The 10,139-nt window shown below is 44.9% G+C and overlaps 1 protein-coding gene across 1 annotated transcript in view; it reads left to right on the top strand.

Moving 5' to 3' along the window:
- The first annotated feature begins 4,953 nt into the window (after positions 1 to 4,953).
- Positions 4,954 to 10,139, top strand: part of CYBC1 (cytochrome b-245 chaperone 1) — a 173,672-nt gene continuing 168,486 nt past the window's right edge. The window contains exon 1 of the mRNA XM_078654652.1: positions 4,954 to 5,087. The gene's annotated coding sequence lies outside the window, so the exon portion shown is untranslated. The remainder of the gene's footprint in view (positions 5,088 to 10,139) is intronic.

Below are 10,139 nucleotides of genomic sequence, written 5' to 3'. Positions count from 1 at the left end.
ATATGTATTTTTCTCTCTTGTTTATATTTATATTTTCAGGATCTATTCTGTGTCTCCTGAAGAAGGCGGTTCACTGCCGAAACGCGCGTCGAGTTTTTATGCTTTTTTTATTATTGGATTTACTGTATATATTTCTTGTGTATGAATTTCATTGTATTTAAGTTTGATATTAGATGTTGATTTAATTGTATGTAACTGAAATACTTTTTACCTTTATCATATGGTTTGACCTTCTGGTCATACACAATATGATTTTTAAAGAATACTTATTAAAAATATATATTTTATATAAACATTGTTAATCTTTCGATTATTCCTTCTTGACCACTGACCTTACCTGATTGTTCACACTGTCCACTTAGACATCCTAGGAATTTTTTCACACCTGTCACTAGGGTTGGTGTCACCCGGTGCGGGTAACTCATGGTGTCACCCCCTCATGACTTACCGCATGGGCTCGAGTCTCGGCAATGAGGCTGAACATCCTGCGATTCTACGCAAATAACTTAATCTCCCTGTGCCTAACTAAAAATGAATGTGTCTTCATGTAATGCAACTGGTGCTATGTAAAGCACTGTGATACCCGATTCGGGTCAAGTTCGCGCTATATAAAAATTTGTATGATATCCGATTCGGGTCAAGTTTGCGCTATATAAAACTCTGTAAAATAAAAAAATAAAATGTAATATTACTTAACCCCTAGTCTGTTGGCTTCCACCACCCCGCCCCCCTGCTCATACCTGTGCAAGCGGGTACTGGGTCTAACTCGTGAATGCACAGTACCATAGCTGCCAAGGTTTCCGATTGCTAATGTGTGACATTTTCATAATTGCAGTGTATTTATGAGTGACATTCAACGACTATGAGTGACACTTTCTCGCAAGCAAAATCAAGCAAAGAAGAAGTGCAAAACATATAAATAACAGACATTACACCCATTCGGGCAACGAAAAACTCAGATCTTAAAACTGCTGTCAAGTGGTAGAAATGGAAGGGCACTATCCTAGTAAAAAGCAGTAGCTCACAGATAATCCTCATAAAATACAGTTTTGTGAACGTGTGGTTCCTGTTCTTTCTTTCCTTCCTTCTCCCCTTTTATCCTCTTTCTTGCTTTTTCCCTCCTTCCCATTGTCTCATTTTCCATTTTCCTCTCTAGTAAACTTTTTCTTCCTCTTTCCTCACTCAAAAGGTAACAGTGGTAAAACGGGTTAGCCATGTGGCATTTGGGATCAAAGTGTGCATGATGTTACTTCCGCTACCCCAGACGTTTGGGCTGACACTTTATAAAACTTCCTCTGTATGCTAATAGCACCAAGAGGCCTTATTGATCCAGAGCCCCTGTGCAGGCGTCTCTGGACGGCGAAAGGGCACTGTAAGCTGCCATCGACCCTGGCTGACTTTAGCACCCCGTTCGGGACACAAGCACAGCTGTCCACGTGCAGCTATTAATGTATAATTGGTCTAGTTACTGCCAGACAAGGTGATCAGGAAGGTGCAGCTAAACCTGCTCGAGCAATGTACTGTAAAAAAAAACGTCTCTGGAGCGTCCAGGTAAGGAAGCACTTTCGTGGCTCCATTCATTAATTGTATTGCCCCTTTTCTGCAGTCTTGGCCACGGTGCCCTGATCCACTTTAAGTAGAGATAGGTCAGTTGCCCTCGCTGCCTGCACCCTCCGACTGCTGGTGTGTGAAAGCTGCCGCCTGCTATAGCATACGCTCTAATTATGTTTTGCAAGGTACAGGTGATGGCGATTGTGCATTTAAACTTGTAGCGCTGCAAATAAAACAAAATGCTGCACAACCATTCAACGTGCCCCCAAATAGCCGCCACTTTGGTGTAATATCGGCGAAAACACCGTCCTGTGCACAAGACTCAGCAAGGCCTGCAGGCAGCCAACATAAACTAAAGCAGAAACCACTGACCCGCACAGGTACTGGCCTCTCGGAACTCCGGCAGTGCCGGCCGGGGTAATACCGCGCAATCAGCACAGTGCGACTACCCTTCAGCCCCCTAAGCACAGTTATTCGACTGGAGTACTGTCTTGGAATATTTGTTGGACACTCTCCTTACCCATAGCTGCCAAGGTTTCAGATTGCTATGTGTGACAATTTCATAATTTCAGTGTAATTATGAGTGACATTTCAATAACTATAAGTGACACTGTCTCGAAAGCAAAATCAAGCAATGAAGACAAAGGAAACATACAGATCAGAAATAACAGACATGACAAGCTTCTCCCACCTACACACACATGTAGCCTGTGGTTTACTTTGAAGGTATTGGAACGTTTTTCCGACCTCAACGTTATAAGCAACGACCTTTAACTGACTGTAGGATGTGACCAGCTGCAGAACAACTGTACTTTTCAATTCAACTCTGAAATTAAAATTATGAAGTCGCAAGCGTGACTGGAAAATCAATATTTTCGCATCAGACACAAAAGCTAATATGAGTCCTCCTTCTCTCAGTTGAGCCAGAAGCGCAGCACGTCAGAAAGGTTGGACCTGGGAAATAACTGCCTTGCCTACACATTAACAATACATATCTCGGAATTCAGAATTAAAGCAGATGGAATATTTTAGCTGTTCTTTCTTATGCCCGTAGCTACTGACAATCCGGGGGGGATTTCCGTTCCACTATCAAAGCCGACACCCAGTTCCCACTCATACATCAAAAACATGTGCTGGAAAGAAGGAGTTCTTCGAACCCCTGCCGTAGCTGCACACTTTTCCAACCGGGCCATTAAGCAGTGTGATTAAATCAAATAGCTGAGCATTGCCCCCGGGGTCTGTGGTGCGGCCGCCCGTTATTAATAACGAGTTTCACGGCCCTCTCTGCTCATGCACCCAGCACCTACCAGCAGCAAAAAACGGGTCCTGGCTCCAGAGAACTCATCTTTTCAAGCAACTCCATCTGAAGAGCACAGAGCGTGACCACGGACGGAAAAGGAGATGGCCTGGAAAGTGGAAACAGCAGCACAGAGGGGATGCTGCAGAGGAAGGGCCAGGCGAACGGCACAATCATCCCCTGCGGCTCTTGCTTTTACCACCACCAAATTGCCAGGCAAACTTTACAGCAACAAAATTACGGCACGGCAGGTTTTACTGTATTAAAACAAATACTGCCGCTCACTTACTGATTCATGCGCCAGTGTGCTTGAATCGAGTTACATGGCCAGGGTGCGATCCAATCGTCATTACAACCTCAGGCCGCGATGACGACGTGGCAGCAGGACGTAACGTCGCATGGCACGTATGATGTCAATCAGAAGGTAATGTGGGTGGAGGTGGGACTGGGAGTCTATTGATTAATTTTAGCACTAGTAGCTGCAGATTCCAGCGCTTGTACCAGCCACTTCTGTTTAGCCATTATAGCAGCCCTACCAGCTTACCAGCCGGGGGGCAATCTATGCAATTATGCGTGACAATGCTGCTTCCCTGACATTTGCAGTTCGGGGCCGCTGTGACTCGGCAGCGCCCGAGGCCACTCAGGGGCCATGCTGATGAATGATGCTGCTGCCCGTGAGAATTACGGTACTCCTGCTGTGTTTGTGTTACACAGCGAGCCAGAGCAGCGTAAGCAGATTGGTGTCACCCCATGATGGGGTGACACCCGGTGCGGTCCGCACCCCCCGCACCCCCATAGTGACGCTGCTGACTCTCTGGAGGCTTGAGACCATCACAAAATACGGAAAATCTACTGCTTGAACCTCCAACTTTCAAGAAGGAAAGATCGATGGCCCAATCCTTTTCAGGCAACGCAGTGAGAATCTGGAACTCACTTCCGCCTCAGCTCAGGACCACCACCTCCTCCCAGGCCTTCAAAACTGATCTCAAAGTTCTCCTCCTTCAAAGACACTTCCAAAGTTGTTAATTCATGCCCTCTCTATTACCTGAAGGAAGACCTTTTAGTATAGAAAATCTCTATTCACCATGACTATGGAAGTGCCTTCCCAGTGTGTTCTTGTGGTTTGAGAGTCTGCCATTTATTGCAGTACTACCCTTTTACCTGTGTTTGGTACTCTTTTGTAACATGCACACGTCACTTTTCTCTTGTAGCACACTGTTTGCTACCTCTTACATTTTATTTGCTTTCGATACTTGCACAAGTGCCACCATTGCCTACATAACGTTTGTTGTTTGAGTGGCCTCCATTTATTGCAGTATTATACCTCTACTTGTACTTTGTACGCTTTTGTAACCTGCACACGTCACTTTTTCCACCTGTAATGCACCGTTTGCTACCTCTTGTATTTTTTTCACTCACGATTGTCACTTTTGCCTCATGTAATGTAACGTTTGCTTTTGTAATTTGTTCACTTGTAATGTTCTCATGTATTAGTTCTGTTCCTATTGTGAAGCGCTCTGACACCTTCGGGTAAAGTCTGCGCTATATAATAACGCATAAATAAATAAATACATTCCCGGCGCTCTTTTGATATGAAATAAAGATATACATAAATAACTGCCCCTGCCTGGTGCCCATCATTTAATGCCCTCGCATCTTTACATGCTATGCAAATATAACTCCACTGCAAATAAAAAAACAAAAGTAAAAAACATTTTTATTTCAACGCCAATAGCTCGACCTTTAACAAATGCGAGACCATTTGCATTGTAAATGCTTATTTTTGCAGTCACCAATGAGGCAATTGAAAACTGAGCAAATAGCCGCCCAAGCAGTGAACTATTTGGTTGCTTAGATTCCAGCAGCGAGCACGTTTAGGCTGTCATACTGTTGGATGAAACGGAGTAATATTATTAACGCCCAAGATGTGACTGCCTAGTAAACCTCTGCTCTGCAATCTATTCATTCGAGGGTGCACGCACTTTTCAGCTCATAACATTTCTGGTTACAGACACATCATGCACTTTCGAACGAGGAGTCTATTGTAGTGTAAGTCTTTCTTCTCTCTCTATGTACTCGTGAAACCGACGCTCTAGCTTCTTAGAGCCTCGATGGTGTAAGAAGAGGAAGTCATTCAGTTGTGGCTTCACTCCTCCATCAGTACGGTGTTAGACTTGGCAAACTGTGGTGTGCGTTCTGTATTTGCAGAGAAACGAGTCGGAGTCTTCCCGGGAGTCAGGTACAGTGATCTACTCCAGTTCCACCCCTGCCCATTTTCATACATAACCAAAATCTGCAAGCAAAGGTTCCCCAAAGCCTCTCAAACTCAGCATAGCTCCCGAATCCCCAAACATTGCTTCTTTGACGTCCAGGACAACCCAACCACATTCGTCAGCATATCCTCCCCAGCCTCGTCAAAGCTTCTTCCAGCCCCCTTTTTTTTGGGCGGATTTATATAGCGCGAATTCGACCCTAAGGTATTAAAGCTTTTTACATGAGCACTAGTTACGTTACACAAGGACACATTTAATTTACACAAGGACCTTTAACAGCCCGTGTCTCCTAGCACTGCCAATATAAACACATAATAGTTTTATCCAGAAAACTCAACTCTAGCACCGTCACATCCTCGAGAGCACGGTTACTCGCAGCCTCCAACCTCCCACCCCATCTTTAGTTTTCTAACCATCCCAGCTCTCCTCAGCTTCAACCTGGCAGTCTTTTCCATCCCCCCACCCACCGCTGGTTTCGAATGGAGCAACACCCAGCCGCCCTCGGCACTTGCTTATGCTTTGCATCTGCTAGCTGATGCGGCACTTCCGCTTTTTATGTCGCTCAACGGAGAGGAAATGCACTTTCCATATTATAATCCGCATCGCCTATTCTTGGAAATAAGAGATGCAGCAATGGGGAGTATTATAACATTTCTATAGTTTTTAAGCGTAGCTTCAATCCGCTAACGTTTCAGAGGAAGTCTGCCATTCTTTTTACGATATTTCTTGCGAAAGTTGGAGGTGATCGTCTTCTTTTTGTAGCTTGAATCATAAAAATAGAGGAATCGTATTGAACAGGTAAGTATTCCAGCCTTCTGTGATGCAGCAACTGGGGAGAGCTATCCGCAGGGAACGTGCACTATAATATTCACGACTACAACATTTATGTTACGAGCATTTGTTTCTAGCATTTCTATTTACACAGTCCCGCATTACTTTTGAAGAGTGGGGAGACCCAATTCAAGGTTCTCTGTGTACAATAAGTGTGGTTGTATTGGATGCTCTTGTAAAAAAATGTGCCTTTTCTTTTCATCATATTGTCAACCCTGCCTCATAATTAGGTCACCTATGTAACTTATTCCAGAGCCACTGGATGTATCTAATGTGTTTTGTTGGTTAAGGGCGAAGTATGCATTTCTCTTAATGTGGATGTGCTGCTGAAGTAGCAGTGCTTAGTAGGCCTTATGACTTTGGTGGCCTGTTGTGTACATGATGGTGCCGGGGAAGAGGTGGTATAAACTATTATTATTGAAGTAGTATGAAAGAAATATATCTTGTTTTAACATGTTCAGTCTGAGAGTTCTTCATTGCCTGAAGTCGACTAGTAACTTTGTTAGGTGTATCTGTGCTGCATTAGAGACCAGTTAGTCTGTCTACTGTGTTCTGTAGGATTTCGGCCCGTCATGGGATAGAACAGAGAAAACAATGCTAGAATAAGATAAACGGATTCTACTTGCAGCTATTAATTTAAGATAGAACCATTAAGTAAATATTCTGTTAGTCAGATGGTACATCTCCTGCCTTTTCATGAGAGGAAAGGCTAATTAAGAGGAGGCCTAGAGTCTCCCACAGTGGTCGAAGTGGGGGAAAAAAAAGTAGGGGAACTGTGGGTGGAGACTCAGGGGGCGGGAATAAGCAGAGGATTGGATTAGTGGGCGGAGTCGGAGGTGTGGCTAGAAATAGCAAAACATACCAATTTTTAGTACGTTTGGCATTTCATTGACCAGTTACAGCTTATAACGCTATTTAATTCAAACAATCGATAAACATGTTTATTTGAGGTTTAATATATAAGTTTAAGGGAGCAAAAGTTACTAAACAACGTGAATTGTGTTGCTGTGAAGTGGAAGGCCGTGTGCAAAGGTTGACAGGTCCCCTTTCTCATCGCTGCATTTGCATGTTACACTGGGATTAATGAGGCGAAAGCTTTCCAGAGACTGTTAGTATGTGTAAAAATGTCAAAATAATAAAGTATCAGAAAATGTACTACATAACACTGCAGTCTTTTTTGCTGCTTAATTTAGTCAACACTGCAACATAATGTTGTCCTCCATTGCTGCATAATTGCAGTGCCCCCAAAGCAGGCAGCACATGCTAAAAGTGCTTGTGTATGAAGCAGAGAGATCATGAAGTTTGTGAGCTTAGGGGCATATTTATGGGAATGGTGGCACTGGACAGCACAGCAAGTTACTTTGCTGCACTGCCTTATATCACAGGGAAAGGGCAACAATGCACGGTATTTATCCAATATGGTCCATTCCTGTTTTTCCCCCCTGCGCTTGCACCATTTCAACAGCCTAGCGCCAAGGCAGGCACACTTGCCCCATGGTGCAAGGGTGACTCTGTTGCATGCAGGATTGCTTTTGTGCAGGAAGGAGCACCATCCTGCACAAAAACAATCTTGAGAGGCCTTTCCCCCTTTCTATGTGTGCTGCAGAATAAAGCACACTTTGAAAGAGTAAAAAACAAGGAGAAATAAAGATATTTCTCCTAGTTATGCCTCCCCTGGAGCAGCGCAAGATTTTGACGCATTCCCAGTATTACAAGTCCTTGTAAATCTGTGAATGCCTAAAAAACCGTGGGAGTTGCGTGGGAGACTTTTATTGTTGCAGGAATACTTCTGGGTTTACAAGGAACTCTGCAGTGATTTGTGTGTTTTTAGAGAGTCATAATGCTGCACAGTTCTGCTGGTTTTGTTACTTGGGGGCCGATTTTTCAGCATTGCTGCAAAACCAGTCCCCAGTTACAAAACCAGTCTCACATGCAACACCTCCCTTGCACACAGTAAGGCAATGCAGCAGTTTGTGCTGCGTTGCACTACTCAATATCTATTGTTTAAAGACATGCAAAGTGGCTTTACGTGGCTTTTAAAACATGACTTGGAGCTTTGTATTGTGCATGTACCACATAGCAAGGTGCAAGCAGGACGCAAGGCCCTTGAAAACATGCTCCTTTGTCTGGTGTGCATGCAAATTCTGCATTACAAATCCCTGGTGAGTTGCTTTAGTACTACTGGAACAAGACCAATGGAGGCACCAATGGGTGAGGTGGGCTGGCCTCAAGGGTCCTGTGACCTCAGTGACATAGTCACTGCTGCTCTAGGGTGTGCTGCTTTGTAGGCCTGCCCACAAGACTGGAGGTGAACTTCAGTATGGATTGTGGTGGACAGGGCTTCAAGGTTAACCAACACTGGCCACCGGTAGGGTTCACCTGCTGGTGCTAAGTGACCAGGGCTTCTAAGGTCTAGTGGGGCCTTCTAAGGTCTAGCATGGGAATGTGCTCCCTCAGGAGTGGTCTGATGGACTAGGCACGAAGGCTTTACCAGGTTTCCCAGTTCCAAATTCTGTAGCTCTGGCCATAGTGCCACATCCTCAGGGGTGGGGGAATCATATCGCCCGACGCCCGAGCCATGTTGATGTTTATGATGGGCAAGAAGATTTAAAGTCTAGTTTGTCCGAGGGACAAGTAGACATTAAATTGCGTAAATAATAAATATCGGAGCTTTGGGCACTCTGGGGCGTACAGAAACTCAAAACTTTTCGAGGCCTCTGATTGTCATCAGCATCGGATCACGCTCCCCTCTCCCCTGCGTCGGAATCATGTTACACGGCACAGGAACAATCTGTGCCCCTGCCTCTTTTAAACATGAATTGAGCACTGTCAGCATTTTAGCACGTGAGTTAACCCCAGAGGGGCCTGAGGTACCAGCTGCTGCAACGGGGTGTCTTTCCGCCGTCACTTCTAATAATCTGTGCTTTGACGAGAGCACCAAGACGCAGCCCTGCAAGAGACTTGACAGTGAGTATCAGATACCGGTGGGGAGGCCCGGGATTGTAACAGTGTTAATTGTGAGGCTGCATGGTCCCGAGGCAGGCGGGTGTCTACTGCGAACCTTCATGAGTGTGTTGCATCCGTCTGTTCTGCCAGAGGTGTATGCGCGCCACCTGTCAGTGTGGGAGACTTTGTATGTCACTTCTTTGTTTGTGAACGTTACTCATTTGGCTTGTTTTTCAAGAAACACTGGCAGGTCAACTGGGAGGTCAACTCGTTTCGTCAGGATCACAAATCGTCTGAAGAGATATTCAGGATTAGACGTTTTTTTCCTAACGCAGTTAACAATTTTGACACTGGACTACATACCTTGCCAGTGAAACTGAAGTCTGTATCAATAGGAAGTTTGTGATCTTTATAGTTGTGTGGGCGACTGCGCATGTATTTTGGGATAGTTTAAGATGAGTGGGTCTGTGTATGAGGAATTGGTGATGTCTAGAGTTTATTTTTATTATTAGACGGGGTCCTGGGTGATATTGAATTAAGACTATTGGTTATCTCAGTCTGGGGGTGGGTTTAGGGGCACTCTGCAGAAGAAAACATAGAATGTCTGTGCATTTCCGAAGGTCATGAAATGCAGGGCATCTCAATGCCTCAGAAAAGCTGCACATGAAGGAGCAGGAAAACATCGCTTCAATGCAACGCACTTTCAGCATTCACTAGTAAGAGGCTTGGGAGAGGGTGAGGGAGGAGAGGGGTTTTCATTCTTGTAATTTCGGCCTCTGCCCTTTGTAATTTGCTCCTGTGCCGTCCTCATTCCAGGAATCGGATGTAGGTTCCTGTATTTTTTTTTCTCGTCCCCTTAACTCTGTGTGGCCCTGTGCTCCGAGATCTGGCCCCCACCGCACCCTCTACATTGCTGAATGGGTAAAGAGGATATATGACAAGCTCCATGTTGCGCTCAAACACGAAAGTCAGTTTTCACAGGGCCTACACTTCCCAGCCATCTCTGACTTGGTCTCTAAAGCAGCCAGGGCATGCATTGTGATTACACTTAAACTGCCTGTCCCCGATAACCTTGTGCATCAGACACTTGCGGTATCTGAAATGCAAGTGCAGATGCACGGCCACTCTATTTATCTAGTGCTGCAGCCTAGTACTTGCCCGTCAACCCTATCGCTTCTGAACCAATTAAAACAAATATGCAGTTGATGCGTACATGTGCAAGGATTTTTCTACCAGTTCCT

This window comes from Lissotriton helveticus, chromosome 7, assembly GCF_964261635.1.
Source record: "Lissotriton helveticus chromosome 7, aLisHel1.1, whole genome shotgun sequence".
Taxonomy (NCBI): Eukaryota; Metazoa; Chordata; class Amphibia; order Caudata; family Salamandridae; genus Lissotriton; species Lissotriton helveticus.
Note: the sequence above shows the minus strand (reverse complement) of the source record. Positions and strands in the feature narration are given on the sequence as shown.